The 21,381-nt window shown below is 43.4% G+C and overlaps 2 long non-coding RNA genes across 2 annotated transcripts; one reads left to right on the top strand and one right to left on the bottom strand.

Annotated features, from left to right (window-relative positions):
• Positions 1 to 123: 123 nt before the first annotated feature.
• On the bottom strand, positions 124 to 6,429 carry LOC132207846 (uncharacterized). Its single transcript, XR_009443907.1, has 3 exons — positions 6,076 to 6,429; positions 3,410 to 3,515; positions 124 to 2,965 (listed from the first exon to the last, which is right to left on the bottom strand). It is a non-coding gene; the product is annotated as an uncharacterized LOC132207846 (long non-coding RNA).
• A 122-nt stretch (positions 6,430 to 6,551) lies between these two features.
• On the top strand, positions 6,552 to 20,415 carry LOC132207849 (uncharacterized). Its single transcript, XR_009443909.1, has 4 exons — positions 6,552 to 6,750; positions 8,443 to 8,598; positions 12,215 to 12,314; positions 18,217 to 20,415. It is a non-coding gene; the product is annotated as an uncharacterized LOC132207849 (long non-coding RNA).
• Positions 20,416 to 21,381: the final 966 nt, after the last annotated feature.

Here is a 21,381-nt window from a genome sequence, read left to right as displayed (position 1 = left end):
TCCCCGATACTCATTCCACCACCAAGCACAAAGATTCATCTTGTTTACTCTGTCTGTTTCCCTCATAAATGTACACATCACACTCACGTCCTCGCCACCCTCCCCTCTCCCCCATCTCTCAGTGTATAACAAAAACAGAAGTTGCTAGAAAAGCTCAGCAGGTCTGGCAGCATCTGTGAAGAAAAAAAGTGTTCACCTTTTGGGTCTGGTGACCCTTCCTCAGTCTATGCTGCTCGAAAGAATCTAACCTCAGTCTCTGGGGGTGGAGAGATTCCCTGCTGATAGATTAGATTCTGTCCTGCTGGGTGTCTCTCACATTCACTTTTAGTCTTTCAGATTTGAACCATCAGCAGTGTTCTTTCGTTCTGTAATCCTAACACATGGATTATACATTATCAATAATTCAATTCACGATTCTATATGTGTTTTGTAGTTTGCTTGAAACTGTGATAAATATTTGAGGCCTTTCTCATTTGGGAGAGAGTTTAAATGTATTTTCAATGTAACCAGCTCCCCGCAATTCGATCAGTTGCCAGCTTTGCAGGCCTTCGATGCACTAGCTGATGTAAGAAGTAAAATTGGCGACAGTTTCTTAAACAGTTGTATAAAGTCTCTTCAGATCTTCGCTGAGACCCTGCACACAGAACAAACAAAGTGTTGATCGTGTCTCTTCAGCCGAATGAGAATTCCTTACGATCTGTAACAGAAATGAATGGGTTTATTGAAGCAATTTCCCAGATTTATCCAGCGTCTGACAGTGTAATTTGCAGTCATGTGGGCTGCTCAAAGATGAGGGCAATAGCTTTGAAATATTCATTTAAAATCCTGGAATAAGTGCTCAAAATTGGTTTTAATGTTCTGCAGGAAAAACAAAGTCATTTTGTTTCTCTCCAGCACCGTCTTTTTTAAATTTTCTTGTAATTATCTCTCTTCCTCCTCTACTTGGATCATAGGTCATCCCTCCCCTTGCTATTCAGCTGTTAACATTTTACTCACACCATCTAACACTTTTTGATCACTGACAGAGACTTATTTTTGGACAGAGGCTCATCAGTTCCGACGTGCCACAGCAAAAACCCACAATGGCCTCCTCAAAAGACAGACACAGGATGCAACCTAGAGAGCGCCCTTCATCATAAAGAATTCCCCAGAGCGGAGACATTGCACCATGTTCTCCACAGCCTTCAACATGTCAATGATGATGACCAGCATCTCACCAAGATCATCCATACACCTTCACTTCTCTGGTTAAACAACCTCCAAACCTTAATCAGGCTGTCGTTCGCAGCCAGCTACTCAACCTTCAGGACAACGTCGACCACAACACCACACAACCCTGCCACTGGCACCTCTGAAAGATGTCAGATCATTGACATGGATACTAGCATCACACATGCAGCCACCACCCACCACATAAAGGGAGGTACTTATGTGACTGGGCCAACATTATCGACCTCACACAGTGCAGGTAAGAATGCCCCAGGCATGGTATATTAGTGAGAACATGCAGACGCTATGACAACGGATGAATGGACTCTGTGCAACAATTGCCAGACAAGAATGTTCCCTCCCAGTTGGGGAACACTTCAGCAGTAAAGTACATTAAGCTTCCAATCTTCGGGAAAACATGCAACGTGACCTTTGAGATACACGACAAAGCAGAATCACCGAGCAGAAACTGATAGCCAAATTCCATGCCCATGAAGACAGCCTCAATCATGATCTTAAGTTCATGTCTACATGTGATCCCCCTGTACTGTTCTGCATCTATAAAAGCTTTCTTATTGTCCTATTTCAACACCATCACCTTGATAAATTGTTATGACATCTCTCTCTTGATTAGTTAGTACAATTTTGGATTATTTATTACTTTGGTTAGACTATCAGCAAGTGATTCTTATACCTATCACATAATTCCAGCCATAACAAGGTGTGGAGCTGGATGAACACAGCAGGCCAAGCAGCATCTTAGGAGCAGGAAAGCTGATGTTTTGGGCCTAGACCCTTCATCAGAAATTGGTTTGTGCCAAGCACAACCTTATTTTTAGTTTGTTTTTGTAATTATCTCTCTGCCTCATTTAATCAGATCACAGGTCATCCCTTCACCTGTTATTCAGCTGTTGACACTTTACTCACACCGTTTAACACTTTAGATCACCTGCAGAGATTGTTTATAGGAGACTGCACTCAAACCATTTGTACGATCTTTTGATCTCTCTGCCCATAAAATCTGGCAATGGGGATTGGAGAGCGAAGTCAAACCCTCTGTTTGCCCCAGTCTCACTCTGTGTGGAGCTGGGGAAGAGAGAATCATTGATGGATGTGTTTTGAATCCAATCTTGTTGTAGCTTTTTCATGGGTTAAGTGCAGGTCGGTGGTCACTCAAATTGCTTGATCCAAAATAACTAAAGTTGTGTGCCCGGATGGTCTCAAACACCCGACTTTTCAGTTTACCACCTAATGCTGACCGGTTGAGCCATAAAAACTGGCATCAACAAGCTATGCAAAATCCGCTAAAGCAGGGTGTTAGCGGAGTTCTGAAGGGCCGTTGTGAAGCCAGAGCTCTTGTTGTTTTTGGAGGCTGTTGCCCATTTTCCCACTTGCAGCACCGAGAGTATCAGAGGCCCAAGCAGCCACAGTTACCCAGAAGAAATGTAAACATTGCAAACTTGAAGTTGCCCAGCTCCTTCGATGTGACTGCCTGAGGTAGATCCCTCATGATTTTGGTTACCGGTAAGATTCATACCCATGACTCGATAGAGACTAGAGATTAAATGCAGTGACTTTGACCACTCAGTCAAACTATCTACAAACAATTACTGCAGCCAGGCTATAGAAGCCCTTTCACATAGCTTCTTCGTCAGATCTTCCTTATCGATTTTGTCCAAGATCTTGTTGATGAATGGTCAAAAATACTCTGCCACGTCACTGTTGACAATTTGAGATTCTCCTGTTCCACCTGCAGCTGGAAAGATATCAGAAATACTGGAGTTAGAGAAAAATCTCTCAGTTGAGGGAATACCTAAGGAACAGGCGATGTCACTGTGCTACTGTTGCTGCATGATGACATCACACATGGGAATACAGGGCATCTGGGTTTGTGCAAACCAGAGATCACCCACACATTGGGAAGGACCTAGGGTCGCTGAGAGGGAGCAGACCTGTTCCTTTGCCAGGAAGGTTAAAAATGGAAAGGCTTATGATGTCAGGGATTAACTGAAGCTGAAGGGAGATTTGACGGAACTATAATGTTTACTGTTGGTTGAGGCAACGTAGACAAAACAAGGGGTTCACATTAACTGAAAAGAAATGGATCATAGGATACAAATGTCAGATTTAGATCAACATGAAGGTTATAACGGTAAAATTACCTGCAGTGAATGGTAATGACAGGGACCCGAATACTTACACTCAAAAGGCCAATATGTCCAGTTTCTGATTAATCGATTGATCATGCCAAATTTTGATTTGATGATTGTTTAAAGTTTCCTGTCTGTGATTTGTTTTAATATATTCTGTAAAAGAAGTTTAGTAAGGACAGTGTCAGTCTCGGTTGGAAATCAGACACACAAATTATTCCTTTTGTTTGATTTAATATTTTATATGTAGGTCCTCAAATGAGCCTCAGTGAAAGAAGCTTCAAAAATCAATCACTATCACTGCAGAGATAAAAGTATAATAACTGGTTCTAAACATTAGCACTATTTCTCTCTCCCTAGACGTTGCCAGGCTTATGGGGTGCTCCAACACCTCTCTTTTATTTCAGGAATTCACGACGTCCCTCCTCCTGGCCGAGGATGACCAGGTATACTCAGAACAGACATTGTCATACATTGTGAAGGAGGGGAGGATCCTCAGAGGAGCTAGATGCATTCATAAAATCTCCCTCCAACTCCAGGTGGTTCATCGCTTCACAACTCCCTCAGTCCTGAAACTTTCTGGTTTAAGAATGAATCTATCTCCTCTGAGGATCCTACTGCAGCAACAGTAGCACAGTGAGACCACCTGTTCCTTAGGGATTTCCTCAGCTGACAGAATTTTCTCTAACTCCAGTATTTCTGATATCTTTCCAGCTGCAGGTGCAACAGGAGAATCTCAATTTGTCAACAGTGACGTGGTGGAGTATATTTGACCATTCGTCAACAATGTTGAGTTTTAGTGCTGTGTCTGTTACCTGTGAGATGTTCTGTAGCTTTAGGGCTGGTGTGTCTCCTTTAGTATGGATCTAAATCCATTTCAGTATATTGCTCTGTTTCACTTCTGCCTTACCTCTGTCTCTAATAATGTGTGAGTACCTGTCTGTTTAATGCTTCTGTTACTCTATCAGATTACGTCCAGATGAGCTTTCCACCAAATTTCTTTCATTGAACCCTATGGTTTCAGAAGCTTTGTCTTCCCACAGTATGTTTTGTAGTCAGGAATTATTCTTAATGCAGTCCTTTTCTTTTCTGTTCTGAGCTTATATTAACCAACAAGTTCTGCACCATGTCATTCATTCAACATTTCCTGATACATGAACTTTGGATCACTCTCCACAGGTATCAGTAACTATTGCCAATCCTCAGTTACCTCTGGAGAATTTGATGTTTGACCTTTCTCGACGATTGCAGTCCATGTAATGAAGTCGCACTTGCAACAATATTAGGTAAGGAGTTACCAAATGATCGTGAAGGATTAGTGATGTTTTCCAAAAGAAAAATTTAAATGTTTTCACATTTTGGATTCAATCCAATGATCTGACATATTACACAAGGTTGTCACAAAACAATATTTGATACCAGGCACTTATTAGGACAAGTGACCCAAAACTGGCCAATGAAGTAGGTTTCAAGGAATATCCTGAACAAACAAAGGGACTTTGAAAACCAGGGATGTTTAGGGAGTAAATTCAAGAGTTTATGGCCTTGGAAACTGAGGCCATGAAAAAGGTGGGAAAGTTAAAGCCAGAAATCCACAGGAGGTTGGAAGTCAGGGAGAACAAATATCTTGACGGAAAAATCAAAAGAACAGTAGATGCTCGAAAGTAGTAACACAAACAGAAATTCATGAAAAACTCAGCTTATCTGGCAGTGCCTGTGGAGAGAGAGCAGCATTATTGTTTTGTGTCCAGTGACCCTTCTTCAGATATATCTCAGAGGGTTTTGCAGCTGGAGGCACTATCAAAAGAAGGAGGTTTGATGACAAAATTTCAAAATAAGGATATGAATTTCAATACCTTGGTGCTTTGCCACCCAGCAAATGTGTATGTTAATGAACACAGGATGGCAAAACTTGAAGGTGTTGAAATGGGTGGGAGTAAACACATGGGCAGCAGATTTTTGGATCATCTCAAGATTTCAAAGAAGTAGAATTAAGAAGGCGGCCGGGAGTGTGTTTGGGGAGTTAAGTCGAGAGGTAACAAAGGAATGCATGAGAGTTTCAGCAACAGATGAACTGAGATGCTGTTGAGGTTGAAATTATACGTGGTCTTTGTGGTAATGGGCGTGGGGGTGAGAAATGTGGTTGGAAGCTCATCTTGGGGTGAAATATTGCACCATGACTGTGAGCAGTGTGTTACCAGCCAGTTACCAGGGGCAGGGATGGAGTCAGTGGTGAGGGAGTGGAGTTTGGCTGCCAGCCTGGACTGACATTTAGCATTGTCGATTTAAATGTGATCTACACCCCTTTTCAAACAGGAATGGACTTGGCAGAAGGACTGATTTATGAACCAACTGTCAGCCTTATTGAGACGAAGTGTGGAGAAGTTTATCTGTTATGAAGTAAACTATAGTGACAACTCAGACAGCTATTTCCAGTTGAATGTGGGTTATACTGCTAGTGTCAATAACTAGCAGTGAAACAACTTATTGAAGTTTTTGCAGCCTTGGTCTTCAAACTGTTTCCTTCTGTCTTGGGCTTTTACCTTCTGATTCTCGTTGCTTTCTATTGCACAGACCTTTCTTGAGAATCTCTTTTATGCTTGTTCTTTTTTGATTAACCTCCCTTTCTGCCCAATCACAGTTCATATGAACAACACTCACCTCACTTCACCACGTGATGTTCTTCATATTCATAATTATTCTCTTTACATCTTACCTGAGGACTGTTATACCTGTATTTATTATCCTTATTTCACCGCCATTTCCCTATTCGCTGCCAGAGCGGTATCAAGAGCTATCTTTAGCTTTGAGCTGCAGGAAGCCTTTTCACTCGCGACTTATTAAAAAAAAGGAACTGGGATGTTGTAAATCAGGAACAAAAACAAAGTTGCTGGAAAAGCTCAGCAGGTCTGGCAGCATCTGTGAAGGTAAAAAGACAGAGTTAACGTTTCGGGTGCAGTGCCCCTTCCTCAGTGCGACTTATTAAAGCCCCAGGATCGCTAATGTAACAATCTTTATCATCCAGTTCTCAGGCTCATTTATCAATGACAACAGAAAGCACTGCGCATGCTCCAGGTCACAATGGCGTCTGGTTGATTGATGTTAGGGTGGGACCAATAGAAATACAGGGTTGGCGTGCATGATCGGGCGGACGTCTCTGCCCTTCTAACCAATCGGAATGAAGAGGGGGCTGGATCAGTACAAACCACGTGATCATCCACAAGAGCAGTGCAGGTTCGCTGAGAAAAGTAGGAACTGCAGATGCCGGAGACTCCGAGATACTGAGATGTAGAGCTGGGTGAATATAACAGGCCAAGAAGTATCAGAGGAGCAGGAAAGCTGACATTTTGTGACTGGCCCCTTCGCTGAGACTAAGGTTTGTGCAATTGAGGTAAGAGCAGGACCCGGTGAAGAAGGCAAAACAGCAGAAAGCGGGAGGGACGTGATATTCTTATGGGCTTGGGAGTGCACGTCGGAAAACCCACATTTGAAACTCCCAGGCTCACATTTGCAGAAAATAAATCAACGCCTCAGATAGTGATAGGCCCGTGTGACCGCCACCATCTTTATTGGGGGCAATGATCCGTGGGGCGCATGCGCGGCAGCGTTGAAACTTTGAGGGCGGAGGTGAAGTTGGGCGCATGCGCATTTCTCTCTGGCTGAAAGTGACAAAACAAGGTGTGGGGCTGGAGGAACACAGCAGGACAGGCAGCATCAGAGGAGCAGGAAAGCTGGCGTTTTCGGGCCCACACCCTTCAGAAATGGGGGCGGGGAAGGGGATACTGAAATAAATAGGGAGAGACGGGGAAGCAGGTGGAGAGGAGACAGACAAGTTAAAGAGGTGGGGATGGAGCAGGTAAAGGTGAGTGTAGGCAGGGAGCGGATAGGTCAGTCAAGGGAGGCTGAACAAGTCAAGGGAGTGGGATGAGGTTAGCAGGTTGGAAATGGGGGTGTGGCTTGATATGAGAGGAGGGGATAGGTGAGAGGAAGAACGGGTTGGTGAGGTGGGGAATGAGCTGGGCTGGTGTTGGACTGCGCTTGGGCCAGGGGAGGTTTTGAAGCTTGTGAAATCCACATTGATAGCATTGGGCCGCCAGGTTCCAAAGCAGAATATGAGTTGCTGATCCTGCAACCGTTGCGTGGCATCGTTATTGTGTTGTAGGAGGCCCATGATGGACACGTTGCCGGTGGAATGGTACTGCAAGGTGCAGTTGTTTATTGCAAACTGAGTGTAGATATTCTGCAAAGCAGTCCCCAAGCCTCCGCTTGGTTTCGCTGATGTAGAGGAGGCCACAACAGGTACAACAGAGGCAGTATACCACATTAGCACCTGCATTCCCCATGCACACGGCCTAAAAGCCCGATGCTTTTTCTTGTCCTGCAGGTCTGACCGGTTCCCCTCCACTGACCCCCTTGTGTGACTAACTGAACTCGTCCTCACCCTCATCAACTTCTCTTTCAACTCCTCCCAACTCCTACAGACAAAGGGAGTGGCCATGAGTACCTGCATGGGCCCAAGCTATGCCTGCCTCTGTCGGTTATGTGGAACAATTTCTCTTCCATACCTACTCTAGCCCCGAATCCCACCTCTTCCTCCAGTTCATGGATGACTGTATCGGCACTGCCTGAGTTTTAAGTCTGGACCCTTCAGAAATGAAATGAAATGAAATTACGCAGAGCAAATTCAAACCAAGAGAAATGATTGTTTCTTCTGGATTTCTTTCCCAGAGTGTGGGATCATAGCAGCTCGCACTGCTAACTTAGTTCTGTGCTTCCTGGTCACATCTTTGTCGGTGTCTAATCTCTTCAGTCTCTAATGATGGATATATTTGATCTGTTTCGTATTTTATTGTTATTTTCTTATACCTATTGTAACTGAATATTCCACTGCTGTCCACCCCCTAACTGTGTGCTGCTCTCTTACCAGATTAATTTTTGAATGGCATCTTTCAAAGTCACGCAATATTTTCCCAGAAAGAGAGTGCATTTTTCTTCCATTTCAGACCACCAAATTCTACAGCTTTTTAATTCTGTCGTTCATTTTTGCACTTCCGCAACATTTACTCTGTTTCTCCTTCCACAGATACCAGCGATCGTTGCCAAAGCCCTGTTACCTGTGGAGAAGGTCATGTTTAACTTTCCTGTGCTGCTGCAGTTCGTATGATGAAGGTGCTCCCACAATTGTGGTCATTTGAGAAGTTACAGATCATTCATCTGGCGATACACCATCAGCTCTTCAGTATGTCCAAATCAACAAACTATATGTATTTTTATCTTGTTTATAATTTCACAAAAATATTATCAAGAAACTTTTGGTGTAAGGCCTATTCGGTTAGGTGACCAGAAACATTACCAAATTCACAGGTTTTCATGATTATCTTAAAGAAGGAGAACAAACCTGAGTGGTTTATCATAGGAATTCCAGACCAAGTTGCCTGGAAACTGTAGAAACAGCCTCCAGTAGTGAAGCAATGATTAAACACATTGACAATTCATTTACTTTCAGACTCCAACAGAGTCTCGAAGGTTGTGTGGTGCAGGAAGACAGGGATAATCACAGCCAGGAATTAAATCACGGGTGAGAATTTTAAATTGTTGCTTATAAATAGGAGCCTTTGTGGGTCAGGGAGCACAGCAGTGATGGTGAACAGGTCTTGGTACAAGTGAACATGTGTGCAGCAGAATTTTAGGTATTCTTGAGATTTCAGGGGTGTTGAATGCAGGAGGTCAACTGGGAGTGAGTTTGCATAGGTAAGTCTGGAGGTAACGCAGAAATAGATGAGAGGTTCAGCAGATGAGCTGAAACTAAGGTGTCATTGTCACTGAAGTGGAACGAAATGGTTTTTGTGCAGGGCTCTGCTGTTGCCTTCACCTCACTTCAGGAATTCAGCTGTTTGTGAATTTGTGGATGAAGTCTGTAATAAGATCAGGAACTGAGTGCCTGGCGTGACCCAAACTGGCTGTCACTGAGCAGGTTACTGCTGAGTAAGTGCTGCTTAATACCGCTGTTGTCAACACCTTCTATCACTTCTCCGATGATAGAGAGTAGATTGCTTGAGGCAAAATTGGTCGGGTTGGATTTGCTCTGTATTTTTGTGCTGAATAGACCTGGGCAGTTTTCCAAATTGTCAGTAGATGCCAGTGCTGTAGCAGGACTGAAACAGTTTGGCTTGGCAGGTAGCAAGCTGTACAGCACAAGTCATCGGTACTGTTGCCAGGGCCCATAATCTTTGCTGCACTATTCCTCCGTTTATTTATATCATTTGAAATGAATCAAATTGGATGAAAACTCACATCTGTGATCTTGGGGACCTCTGGAGAAGGCTGAGATTTATCATCCAATTGGCACTTCTAGCTGAATATTCCTGCAAATGCAGCAGTCTTGTCTTGTGCATGGATAGGTTGGGCTCCTCTGTCAGGAAGGATGGGGATTTTTTTGGCATGCTTCCTCCAGTTTAATTGCCCATCACCATTCGCGACTGGGTGTGGCAGAACTACAGAGCTTAGATCTGATCTACTGGCTATGGGATGGCTCAGCTCTCACTCTTGCTGCTTATGCTATTTGGCATGCAGATAGTCCTGTTGGGAAGTTTAACCAGGTTGGCACCTTATTTTTAGGTATGCCTGATGCTGCTCTTGGCATGCCCTCCTATACTATCCGTTCAATCAGTGTGGTTCCCCTGGATCAATGGTAATGGTTGAGTGCGAAATATGCTGGCCCCTGAGGTTACAGATTGTGCTGGAAAGTTCTGCTGCTGTTGATGCCCCACAAAGCTTCATAGATGTTTGGTTTTGAGTTCCTATATCTGTTCCAAGTCTGCCCCATTTAGCCGATGTTAGTGCCACTCAACACAGTGGAGGGTATTGTCAAGTTTAAGATGATTCTTTGTCTCCACAGGACTGTGCGGTTGTCGCTGTTATCAATCCTGTCACGGACAGATGCATCTGCAGCTGGGAAATTCGTGACAGTGAGATCTGCTATATTTTTCCCTTCTGTTGGTTGTGGCAGCACCTGCTTCAGTCCCAGCCAAGTAGTGTTTTTTTTTCCCTTTAGGACCCGACCAGCCTGATTGGTAATCCTGCTGTGAACTACTCCTGATGGTGGGCATTGAGTACACTTATTGCCATTTGCACTCTGTGCTTACACCAATTGCTGTTCAACATGGAGTTTTTTATTAAAATTCTCTCTTGGGATGTGGAAGTCGCTGGCTGACCAGCATATATTGCCCATCCCGAATTTCCCTTAAGGCAGTTAAGAGTCAACCACATTGCTGTGGGTTTGCAGTTACCTGTCATGCAGATCAGGTAAGGATGGCAGATTTCCTTCCCGAAAGCACATAAGCGAACCCAAATAATCAGCAATGGTTTTGTGGTCATCGTTCGACTATTAATTCCAGACCATTATTTAATTCAAATTCCACCATTTGCCATGGCAGGATTCGAACCCAGGTCCCCGCAATGGTGTCTGGGTCTCTGGATTCATAATCTGGCGATAATACTGTTGCCAGTTTATCAACTGAGGGAGGATGGTCCATGGCATTCAGCAGGAGCCATGAGTCTTCCAGGCGTCAGAGTCAATGTCGTACTCCCAGGTCAATTACTGCGATCAGAATAGCACTGTGCTGCCATGTCTGTCCTGCTCCTGGGACAGGCCTTCACTAAGGACAGTGATGGTGGTGTGTGTCACTTGTCTATAAGGTAGATTCTAAGCATATGACACTGTTCCTTGCCTAGTCTTTGAGCCATCTCTCCAAATTTTGCCACTCGCCCCCGATATTAGTAAGGAGGAGTTTGTGGAGTCGATAGGGCTGATTCTGCAGTTGTCTTTCCTCGTGCCTTGGCAGATGCCAAGTGGTCCACCCAGCTTCATTCCTTTGTTGAGACTTTGCAGTGATTTGTAACTGAGTGGCTTGCTGAGTTTAGCAAATTTCTTTCCCTGAAGGACGTCAGGTTTTCTTTTTCTTTTTCTGCCATTAGCAATGGTTCCATGGCAACCAGTTGATTCTTAATTCCAGTTTTTTTTATTGAATTCAAATTCCACCATCTGCTGAGATAGGATTCAAACCCAGACTTCTGTTGTACATTTTAGTATTCTGGATAAAAGTTAATTCATCAAGTTTGTTCATTCAGTTTTGAATATCTCTAACACAGGCATTGTTTTTTTTTGCAAACCATTGTCCATCATCCTGTCTCCTCCATCCTCCCCTCCAACAACAAGTGAGGGAGACACATAGAAACTCCATGTCACTCAGATTGAGACAATCCAAATCGGATGCCTCTGCTGCTTCCCTCTCTTCCACGAGCCCACCAAACCAAATTGCCTTGCACGTTGCTCCTTGTTTTAGTCCCAAACTTGCATCTTTCTCCAGTCTTGTGTGAAGCCTTATCAGAGCGCGTCTTAATCCTTTGCCCTATTCCTGCTAAACCACAAACATTCTAAGTGCCTCTTATTTCTCCTCCTCCTTGCCTCTTCCCCCATGCCAGTTCAGATATTGTCCTTGTTCTGTCTGCTCCTCTTTTCTGGTTATGTCCATCTCATCCATTCTGTTTAAAACCAATACTTGACTTCACTGTCATTGGAAAATCCCACTCCATCTCTATTCTCTCTTTCCTGTCACTAAATCTTGGCCATTCTTTGCCATGTGTCAAAGACCTGCAGTTCTGGTCAGTGACATGAAGTACCAAGGTGGAAATTCCTAGAAACCCAAATAGATTTCCCTCTGAAACGATGACTGACCCCCACAAGGGATAATGTGTAATAGGGACAATGCACAGTTATCTTCGGCCACGATCTGGGGATGTTGTGAATTTCTACCCGGACTGACAGTGATGGATTTTATGAATTTGTGTTACAGGATATTACAAGTGGACTTTCAGATGGGAAACTCAATTATTGTAACATAAATCTCTGACAGAATTACTCAATTCATCAACATCTGGATATTTGCATTGTGTGTGAGTATTGTGTTTCTGCTCATTTCTCATTTGCCGTCTAATTTTTTTTCTCTTAAATCACCCCATTCTCTCAATAGATCGTCCCTAAAATTTTCAATACCTGTCCTGTAATATTTTTATGATCAGTCATGAGTGTACCTTTTATCATGCTAAAGTGTTTCTTTTGTAAACACCTCTATCAACGGTCCCCTCAAAATACTTTGTTACAAGGAGAGCAATCTCAGTTTCCCCAAACACCTGATTCCTCAATGACTGTTTGCTGTCTGTAAGGCACTCGTCTGGATTGTGTTGGAGCATTTTCCACTTCCCTGCATGAGTACAACCGCAACACTATTAGAAAAAGTGAACATCCTCCAGATGAAGCGCTCTGTCAGAGTGGTGTCCCACCTACCACATTCAACATTCCCCTCTCCACCACCGAAGGAAAGTGGCATCACTGTGCCAAAGGTAAAGTCACCATTGTCCTACCTGACCATAGGGCTGGTTTAACCTGAAGATTACCACACCCCAGGCGAGGGGAGAGGTTGAGAAGCAGAGTCCATCTATAATAGATGGATATTCTCAATATGTACCAGCAACTCCCAAGTCACATGAAAGAATAATGTAAAAAAAAAGGCCCTAACCGTGCAACTAAAAACCCTCTTCCTACAAACCATTCTGTTAAATCTCCTCCGCCCCCTATCAGGGACCCTCCCGTCCTTCACAGTGTGTGGGGGATCTTTGGTTTGCACAGACTCAGCTCGTCTCTGCTCCTGTCTGTGATGTCATCATGCTATGACAATGGCACTGAACCTCACTGTCTCTGAGGGTGGTAGGCACAGAGATCCTCATAGCGTTTAAGGCATATTTAGATACACACTTGTGATGCCAATGCAGACAAGTCTATGGGCCAAGTGCTGGAAAATTAGATTAGAATAGTTACGTGGTGGTTTTTAACTGGCACAGGCTGGATGGGCCACAGAGCCCTTTTCTCTACTGTCGACTTCAGAGACACTTCACAGAGAAGATGCCAAACAATAGTTCAAGCAATATTTTTTTTCCCTCTCAGGAAAGGAGATGTTAGAATAGATGACTCCTAATTGGTTAATGTTTTTGGGAGACGAGTGAGGTATAGAGATGAAGCGGTTTACCAAGAAATTCTGGAGCTTGAAGCCCAGGAAATTGCAAGTGCTGCCATCAAGTGGAGGAATAAAAATGGGGCACCATCATTAGGACTGTATTAGAGGAAGGGACATATTGAGATTTGTGAGGCTGGAAAATATTAGAGACAGGAAGGGTTCTGAGACTGGAGAAGATTACAAATGTCGGGAAAAGTGAGGTTGGAGGAGGTTACAGAAATGGTGAGGATTAAGAGGCTGGAGGAGACCTCAAACAAAAGGAGGTTTTGAGGGTAAAGGCAATTACAGAGCGAAGGAAGTTTATACGGGCTGAAGGAATTTACATAGATAGGAGGGTGTTGAGGCTGGAGGAGATTAGAGATAAGGAGGTTTGAGAGACTAGAGGAATCTACAGAGACCGTGAGAGATCTGAGGCTAGAGGGGGATTCCAACAATAGGCAGGTTGTGAGGCTGGAGAGAGATCCCAGTGACAGGAAAGGTGGTAAGGCTCGAGGGTGGAGCCTGCAATAGTGCAGGCTCAAGGGTCATTCTCATGATAGGGAGGGTAGTGAGGATTGAGATATGATTCCTGCGATAGGGAGTGTGGTGAGGCTCCAGGGTGGATTATCAAATAAGCGGCACAGTGGTGCACTTAGAGCACATGGAGTGCAGTAGTGAGAGAAAATGGTTCACTACCACTTTCTCCAAATCAAATAAAAATGGACAATCAATATTAGTCTGGGCAGCAAAGACCACATCCCATAAGTAAATTACAATTCTGATGGGTGATAATGGGAACGGCAGATGATGGAGGATCCGAGATAACAAAGTGTGGAGCTGAATGAACACAGGCCAAGCAGCAAATGCTGTGTTCATTCAGCTCCACACTTCGTTATCTATAATTATGATGGGTTTCTGGTTTGGAGAGAGCTAACAGAAGCTCGGATGATTCTCCTTGGGGCTGATTAGCAATGATTTAGTTTAGTACTAGGTTTGTTTCCAGGATATTAGTTTGCAGAGAGAGAAAAATTATTAACATTGTGACAATGTTTGGTAACTGCAGAATACAACATTCAGATAATTGGCAAATAATGCAGGGTGAAAACTTGAAGGTTACTTGACTCAGCAAGTTCCCAGAATCTGGAACATTCTGTGTGGCAGCTGGATGCAGATTCAGTAGTTATTCCCAAAGATTTGGGATTTAACTTTTCAAGGCTTGATCAAGAGGGCCATGGACAAATGGGGGGAGAATTGGGTCAGATTTGCAGCACCTCTGGAATGAGAGTGAAGCCTTTGACAGGGTTCGAGAATTCCAGTAAAGTTAGATCACATGTGATTCAGGAAGAGCTTGCTAATTGGAAACAAAATTGGTTTAGTTATAGGAGAGAACGTGGTGCTGGAGGATTTGTCAGAGTGGAGTTGTGTGAACAGCGTGTTCCACAGCAATCGGTACGGGCCCACTTTTGTTTCTCATTTACACGAACAATTTGGATGAGAATTTAAGGGATAAGATGAGTAAGTTTGCAGATGATACTAGAATTGTTGGTATAGTGGTTAGTGAAGGTTATCTCAGATGATGGTGACATGTTAATCAGTTTGGTCAATGGGTTTTGGAGTACAAGATGAAGCTCAATTTGAATAAATGTGAAATATTGTATTTGGGTAAAATGAACAAAGGTAGGAATTACACAATTGATGGTTGCACCCAGGGTCGTGTTATGGAACAGAGAAATGCTGAGATTCACTGCATAATTCTTCGAAGTTTATGGAGACAGGCCAACAGGGTTGTTAGTAAATTGTTATGCATACTTTCCTTCATTGCTCAGACCTTTGAGTGTAGGAGTTGGGATGTTATGTTGAGGTTGTACAGGACATTGGTGAGGCTTCATTTGAGGTATTGTGTGCAGTTCTGGTTGCCCTGTTACAGGAAGGACATGATTATTATTAAACTGGAGACAGGTCAGAAAAGACTTGCTGGGATGTTGCCAGGAATGGAGGGCTCGATTATCAAAATAGACTGCCAAAGCTTGAACTTTTCTCACTGGAGCATAGGAGGTTACAGGGTGACCTTACAGATGTTCATAAAAAACATGAGGGGCACAGATTATGTGAATATTAAGGGTTTTTTTTCCCCTAGGTTGGGTGATTAAGACAAGGGGACATGTAAGGTGAGAGGAGAAAGACATTTAAAAACGACATGAGGGACAATTTTTCTTTTACAGTGTGGTTCATGTGTGAAACGAACTTTCAGAGGAGGTGGTGGATGTGGGTACAGTCGCATTGTTTAAAAGGCATTTGAATTAGGACATATAAGAAAGGTTTAGAGGAATATGTGCCAGATGCAGAGAGATGGGATCAGTTTAAATATAAAAGTTGTATATTTAATATACATTTCTAAATTGGAGTAAGGCCAACTTTGACATTATTGGGCAAGAACTTCCAAACAATGATCGGGAGAGGTAAAATGCAGGTAAGGGAATGCTTGGAAAGTGGAAGGCCTTCAAAAATAAAATAGGGAGAGTCCAGAGATAGTATGTTCCTGCTCATGTGAAGGGCAAGGCTGGTAAATGTAGGGGCTACTGGACGACTGAAGAAATTGAGGCTGTGGTCAAGAAAAAGAAGGCAGCGCATGTCAGGTATTGACAGCAGGAACTGGGTCAATCCCTCGAAGTATAAGGGCAGTTGGAGTATACTCGAGGGAAATGAGGATGGCAACAAGGAGACAAGCTATCTTTGGCAAATAGGGTCAAGGGTAATCCCAAGAGATTCTGACACTTCATTTGGGACAAAAAAACAACGAGGGAGAAAACAGGGCCCTTTTAAAGATCAACAAGGCTGTCTATGTGTGGAACTGCAGGCTGAGATAGTGAATGAGTATTTCACATTAGTATTTACTGCAGAGAAGGATATGGAAGCTAGAGAACTTGGAGACATAAATAATGAGTTGTGAGAAGTGTCCATATTACAGAGGTCTAGGTGCTGGACGTCTTAAAATGCATAAAGGTGAATAGGTCCCTGGCACCTGATCAGGTGTTACCCACAAACTGTGAGAAGCTGGGGAAGAGAGACCCGGGTTTGATTCCAGCCTCGGGCGACTGTCTGTGTGGAGTTTGCACATTCTCCCCGTGTCTGCGTGGGTTTTCTCCGGTTTCCTCCCACAGTCCAAAGATGTGCAGGTTAAGTGGATTGGTCATGCTAAATTGCCTGTAGTGTTTAGGGGTGTGTGGGTTATAGGTGGATGGGCCTGGGTGGGATGCTTCAAGGGACAGTGTGACTTCTTGGGCCGAAGGGCCTGTTTCCACACTGTAGGGAATCTAATCTAATCTAATTGCTCGGCCCGTTGCTGAGATATCTGCATCACTGAGACACTGGTGAAGTGTCAGAAGGTGGGGTGGCTAATCTGGTGCCATTCTTTAAGGAAAAGCCAGAGGACCATCGACCATTGAGCCTGATGTCAGTGGTGGGTAAATTGCTGGAGGGGATTCTGAGGGACAGGGTTTGCACGTGTTTAGAGAAGCAAAGACTGATTATGGATAGTCAACGTGGCTTTGTGAGTGGGAAATCTTGAGTAACTAACTTGATTGAGTTTTTTGAGGAAGTGACAAAGAATATTGAAGAAGACAAAGCAGTGGACATTGTCTATATGGGCTTCAGCAAGGCATTCACCAAAACTCCACATGACGGACAGGTTAGCAAGATGAGATCAAGTGGAATCCAGGGAGAGTGAGCTATTTGAAACAAAATTGGCTTGAAGGTAGGAAACAGGATCGTGGTGGGTGTGTTGTATTTTTTTTCAGTCTGGAGGACTATTAACAGCAGTGTGCTGCAAGGATCTGTGCTGGTTTCACTGCTTTTTAACATTGATACAAATCATGTGGCATGCATATTGGAGGAATGGTTAGTAAATGTGCAGATGACACAAATTGTTGGTGTAGTAAACAGCAAAGAAGGTTATCTCCAAGGACAATCGGATCTGAATCAGATGGGTCGAAGGGCCCAGGAGTGACAGAAATGAGTTTAGTTTGGATAAATGAGTGCTTTTGCATGATGCTAATGAAAATCAGGGCAGGGCTTAAACACTTATTGATGAGGCCCTGGGGACTGTTACGCAACAGCGACTCCTTGAGGTGCAGGTGCACAGTTCCCTGAAGGGGGATTGCAGGTACAGAAGGTAGTGAAGATGATATTTGCTATGCTTGCATTTATTGGTCAGTGCATTGAGTGTCGGAGTTGGGAGGTCATGTTATAGGCTGAACAAGACATTGATTATGCTGCATTTGGAATACTGTGTTCAGGTCTGGTCTCCCTGCTATAGGAATGTTGCTGTTAAACTTAGCAGGGTGCAGGAAAGATTTACAAGGATGTTGGAAGTTTTGAGCTGCAGGGAGAGGCCGAATATGCTGGGGCTATTTTCCCTGGAGCATTGAAGGCTGAGAGGTTACCTTAGAGGTTAATAAAATTATGGTGGGCATGGAGTGAGTAGCCAAGGTTGTTTACCTGGGGTAGGGGAGACTAGAACTAAACACATTGGTTTAAGCTGAGAGGGAAACTTTTTTAAGGGAAAGTGGGTGGTGCCTGTGTCGAATGACCTGCCAGAGGAACTGGTGGAAGCTGGTACAATTATGACATTTAAAAGGCATCTGGATGGGTATGTCAATAGGAAGGGTTTAGAGGAATATGGGTCAATTGCTTGCAAATGGGATTAGATTAATTTGGGACATATGGTCAGCATGGAAAACTGGGATGAAAGGGATTGGTTTATGCTGTACAACTCTGACTAAGCATTTTTTTTGTTTTCATTTCAGATTTCCACAATTTTACTTCTGCACTGTTCTTAACCTTTTGATCCCTCTGAAAGACTGAGTTACAATGCCTGCCCTTCCTCCCTGGCTCTCCCACCTCTCTTTCAGCAGTTTTGTGCAAATACTGACTGGATCCCTTACCTGGAGGATATTTATTTGAATTTGTTCTAATGATGATCCAGCATATTTCCCAAGTGTCGCTCCATAAATGTCCAGAGGATTTCTCGATTTCACAATCTGTGGTTGTTCTTCTGGTTCCTCACTCGCTGCACTTGCTTTCTGTTTGAAAGCTTAGTCTGCAATTGGAGAATTCAAACAGGTCCACATCCAGCTCTGACAGTCACTTTGTTTATCACAAACCAGTTACCTCAGGATTTTGAACATTGGAGGAAAAAGCAGCATTCACACTGGGGAGAAATGCACATGATCTGTAAAGAGTCTGTGAAGATTCATCTGAAATGTCCGAACACCAGCGCAGTGACACTGGGGAGAGACTGGAAATGTGCAGATTGCAGGAACGAATTTTTTAATCCATCCCAGCTAGAAACTGACCACCAGAGTCACACTGGAGAGAAACCATTCACCTGCTCTGATTGTGGAATGGGATTCACTCAGTCCTCCAGCCTGCTTAAACACCAGTGAGTTCGCACTGTAGAGAAACCATTTACATGCTTGAAATGTGGGAAAGCATTCACTCAGACATCTCAACCGCTGATGCACGAGCAAATTCACACTGGAGAGAGACCGTTGGCCTGTTCTGCGTGAGGGAAAGGCTTTGCTGACTCGAATTGCCTGCTGATCCACCAGCGACTTCACTCTGGGGAGTGACCATTCATCTGCTCCCAGTGTGGGAAGGGATTCACTTGCTCACCTCACCTACAGAGCGTTCACACTGGGGAGAAACCATTCACCTGCTCTAAATGTGAGAAAGCATTCACTTGGTCATCCTACCTGCTTGTGTTCCAGCAGGTTCACACTGGGGAGAACCCATTCATGAGCTCTGATTGGGGAAAGCATTCACTCAGTTATCCAAACTGTTAACACACCAGTGAGTTCACAAAGAAGCACAGTTGAATTATTTTGCTGTCACTCTCACTATCAAGTGAACCATGGTTTTGGGCTGTTTGTACTGATGTTACTGATCCCTGCTCAATTAAAGGTACAGGTATTGTGGATAAAATGTTAATATCAGTTGTGTATCTGTCAGGTAGAGTTTGGAAATAGTCACGTTATCACGACACATTGACACATTCTCACTGACTAAAGACTAGCTGCCTGCACAGTATGTGAAAAGGGATTTCCTGGTTCATCGGGACTGGTTAACGAGCAGCAAATTTCTGAGTAACTGTGAAGTTGGTTTTTGATTCTGCTGTTAGCTATATCCAAACCATGCTTTTTGGGCTTGCTTCTGGAGATCATAGGATCCCTCCAGTCTGGAGGCAGACCATTTAGCCCATTGAGTTCACACTGAACTTACAAAGAGTGTCCTACCCAGACCCTCCCTGCGTGGGTTTCCTCCAGGTGCTCTAGTTTCTTCCCACAGTCCAAAAATGTGTCATTCTACCGAATTTGCAATGCTAAATTGCCCATAGTGTCTTGTGTGCCAAATGCAGGGTAGGGTGTGAGACTTGGGTGAGATGCTGTTTGGAGGGTTGGTAATGGACTGAATGGCCATCTTCCACAGTGTAGGGATTCTATGTTGATCTTAATGGCCCTTTATTTGTTGTGCCTGGGCAATATGTTTGCACACCTTCTACAATTATGGATTCTATTGCTCTCCACAGACATGTTTCAACTACTAATAGATATTCCTTTATTGGAAACAATCAAAGGAAAGTTTTGTTTTTAAATCCAAACAAAAGATTGGGATGAGTCATATTCTATATCCCTGATAGCCGATTGCAAAAATGCAATGAGACCTGGTGACCTATCCATGGGGAATGCAGTCTCTTCAGATCTTTACCAGGTGTCCATAGCAGTGACGGATCTCGTGATGAAGACAAAAACCAAGACATTGTGTGATATCTAGTGTATATTTTCTATTTAGTCTGCTGTCCATTACTCCACATGTCAAGTTTGTTTTCGGAGACCCTCCGGACTTGCTGCAATCACAAGACACTGACCTGTTTAGAAAAACACACATCCTTTTATTACCAAGCAAGTACAAGCTGTGGAGAATTACTGTACTCAACCCGGCACAGAGTGCAGAGTCTCGCAAGGAATTCTCCCCGAGCAGCAGACAGTGCCCGCTTATTATACTTGACAAAAGACATGATACTTAAAATGATTTCACAATTTATAATGGCATGATGCATAAAACAATTACTACAACAGACAAAAATAGGATACCAAGCAATTATTACATCAAGAACATAAAAGACCAGCTTATATATCGATTGCGAGTGAAGTAGCTGCGAATGGCAGGAGGCGATTTTTGAGTTGTTGTCCAGGACAGATTGTGATTTCAAGTTGCTAGTGTGTCTGGCTAGAACAAAGTCAGTGCCCTGGCCCCTTTGCCAGCGACAGAAGTTACATGCTTTAGAGGTTTCACACCCTTACAAATTTTCCCCACCTAACCCTATTTGAAACAACAGTTTGATTCTAATTTTAATTCAGTCAGGAAGCTTAAGACAGTGTCTGCATACCAATGTGTGAGAAGAAAAGGAATTACAAAAGCTTTACACTGAATTCCTGGCTGGGCAGGAAGCTTCAGGGTAGTGTCTGCATACCTATGTGTAGGTAGATAAGAGCTTACTTCTGTAAATTGAAGTCTTTTATCTGCATTTGATTCCTATACAGAGACTTTAATTTATAGAAGTAGATAAATCAATGGGATGTCATCACATTAACATCTCACACAGAGACTGAGATACGGTCTGGTGACCGAGATTTGAATCACACCATTCCAGATGGTGGAATTTGAGTTTTTTTAAAATCTGGAATTAAGAATCTAATGATGACTGTGAATCTATTGTCAGTTAGAAAAACCCATCTGTTCACCTGTCCTTTTAGGGAAGAAAACTTCCATTCTTATCCAGTGATATCAAGATTCCATGAATGATTTTTTTTTTTAACAAAAAAAAACTCCTGCAAATACATTTACCTCTGTCTTAATTTATTTAGCAACCGACAGTTCAAACTGTTTGGTCATTTTCACTTCTAATCAAG

The sequence above is a fragment of the Stegostoma tigrinum genome, unplaced genomic scaffold, assembly GCF_030684315.1.
Source record: "Stegostoma tigrinum isolate sSteTig4 unplaced genomic scaffold, sSteTig4.hap1 scaffold_179, whole genome shotgun sequence".
NCBI lineage: Eukaryota > Metazoa > Chordata > Chondrichthyes > Orectolobiformes > Stegostomatidae > Stegostoma > Stegostoma tigrinum.
Note: the sequence above shows the minus strand (reverse complement) of the source record. Positions and strands in the feature narration are given on the sequence as shown.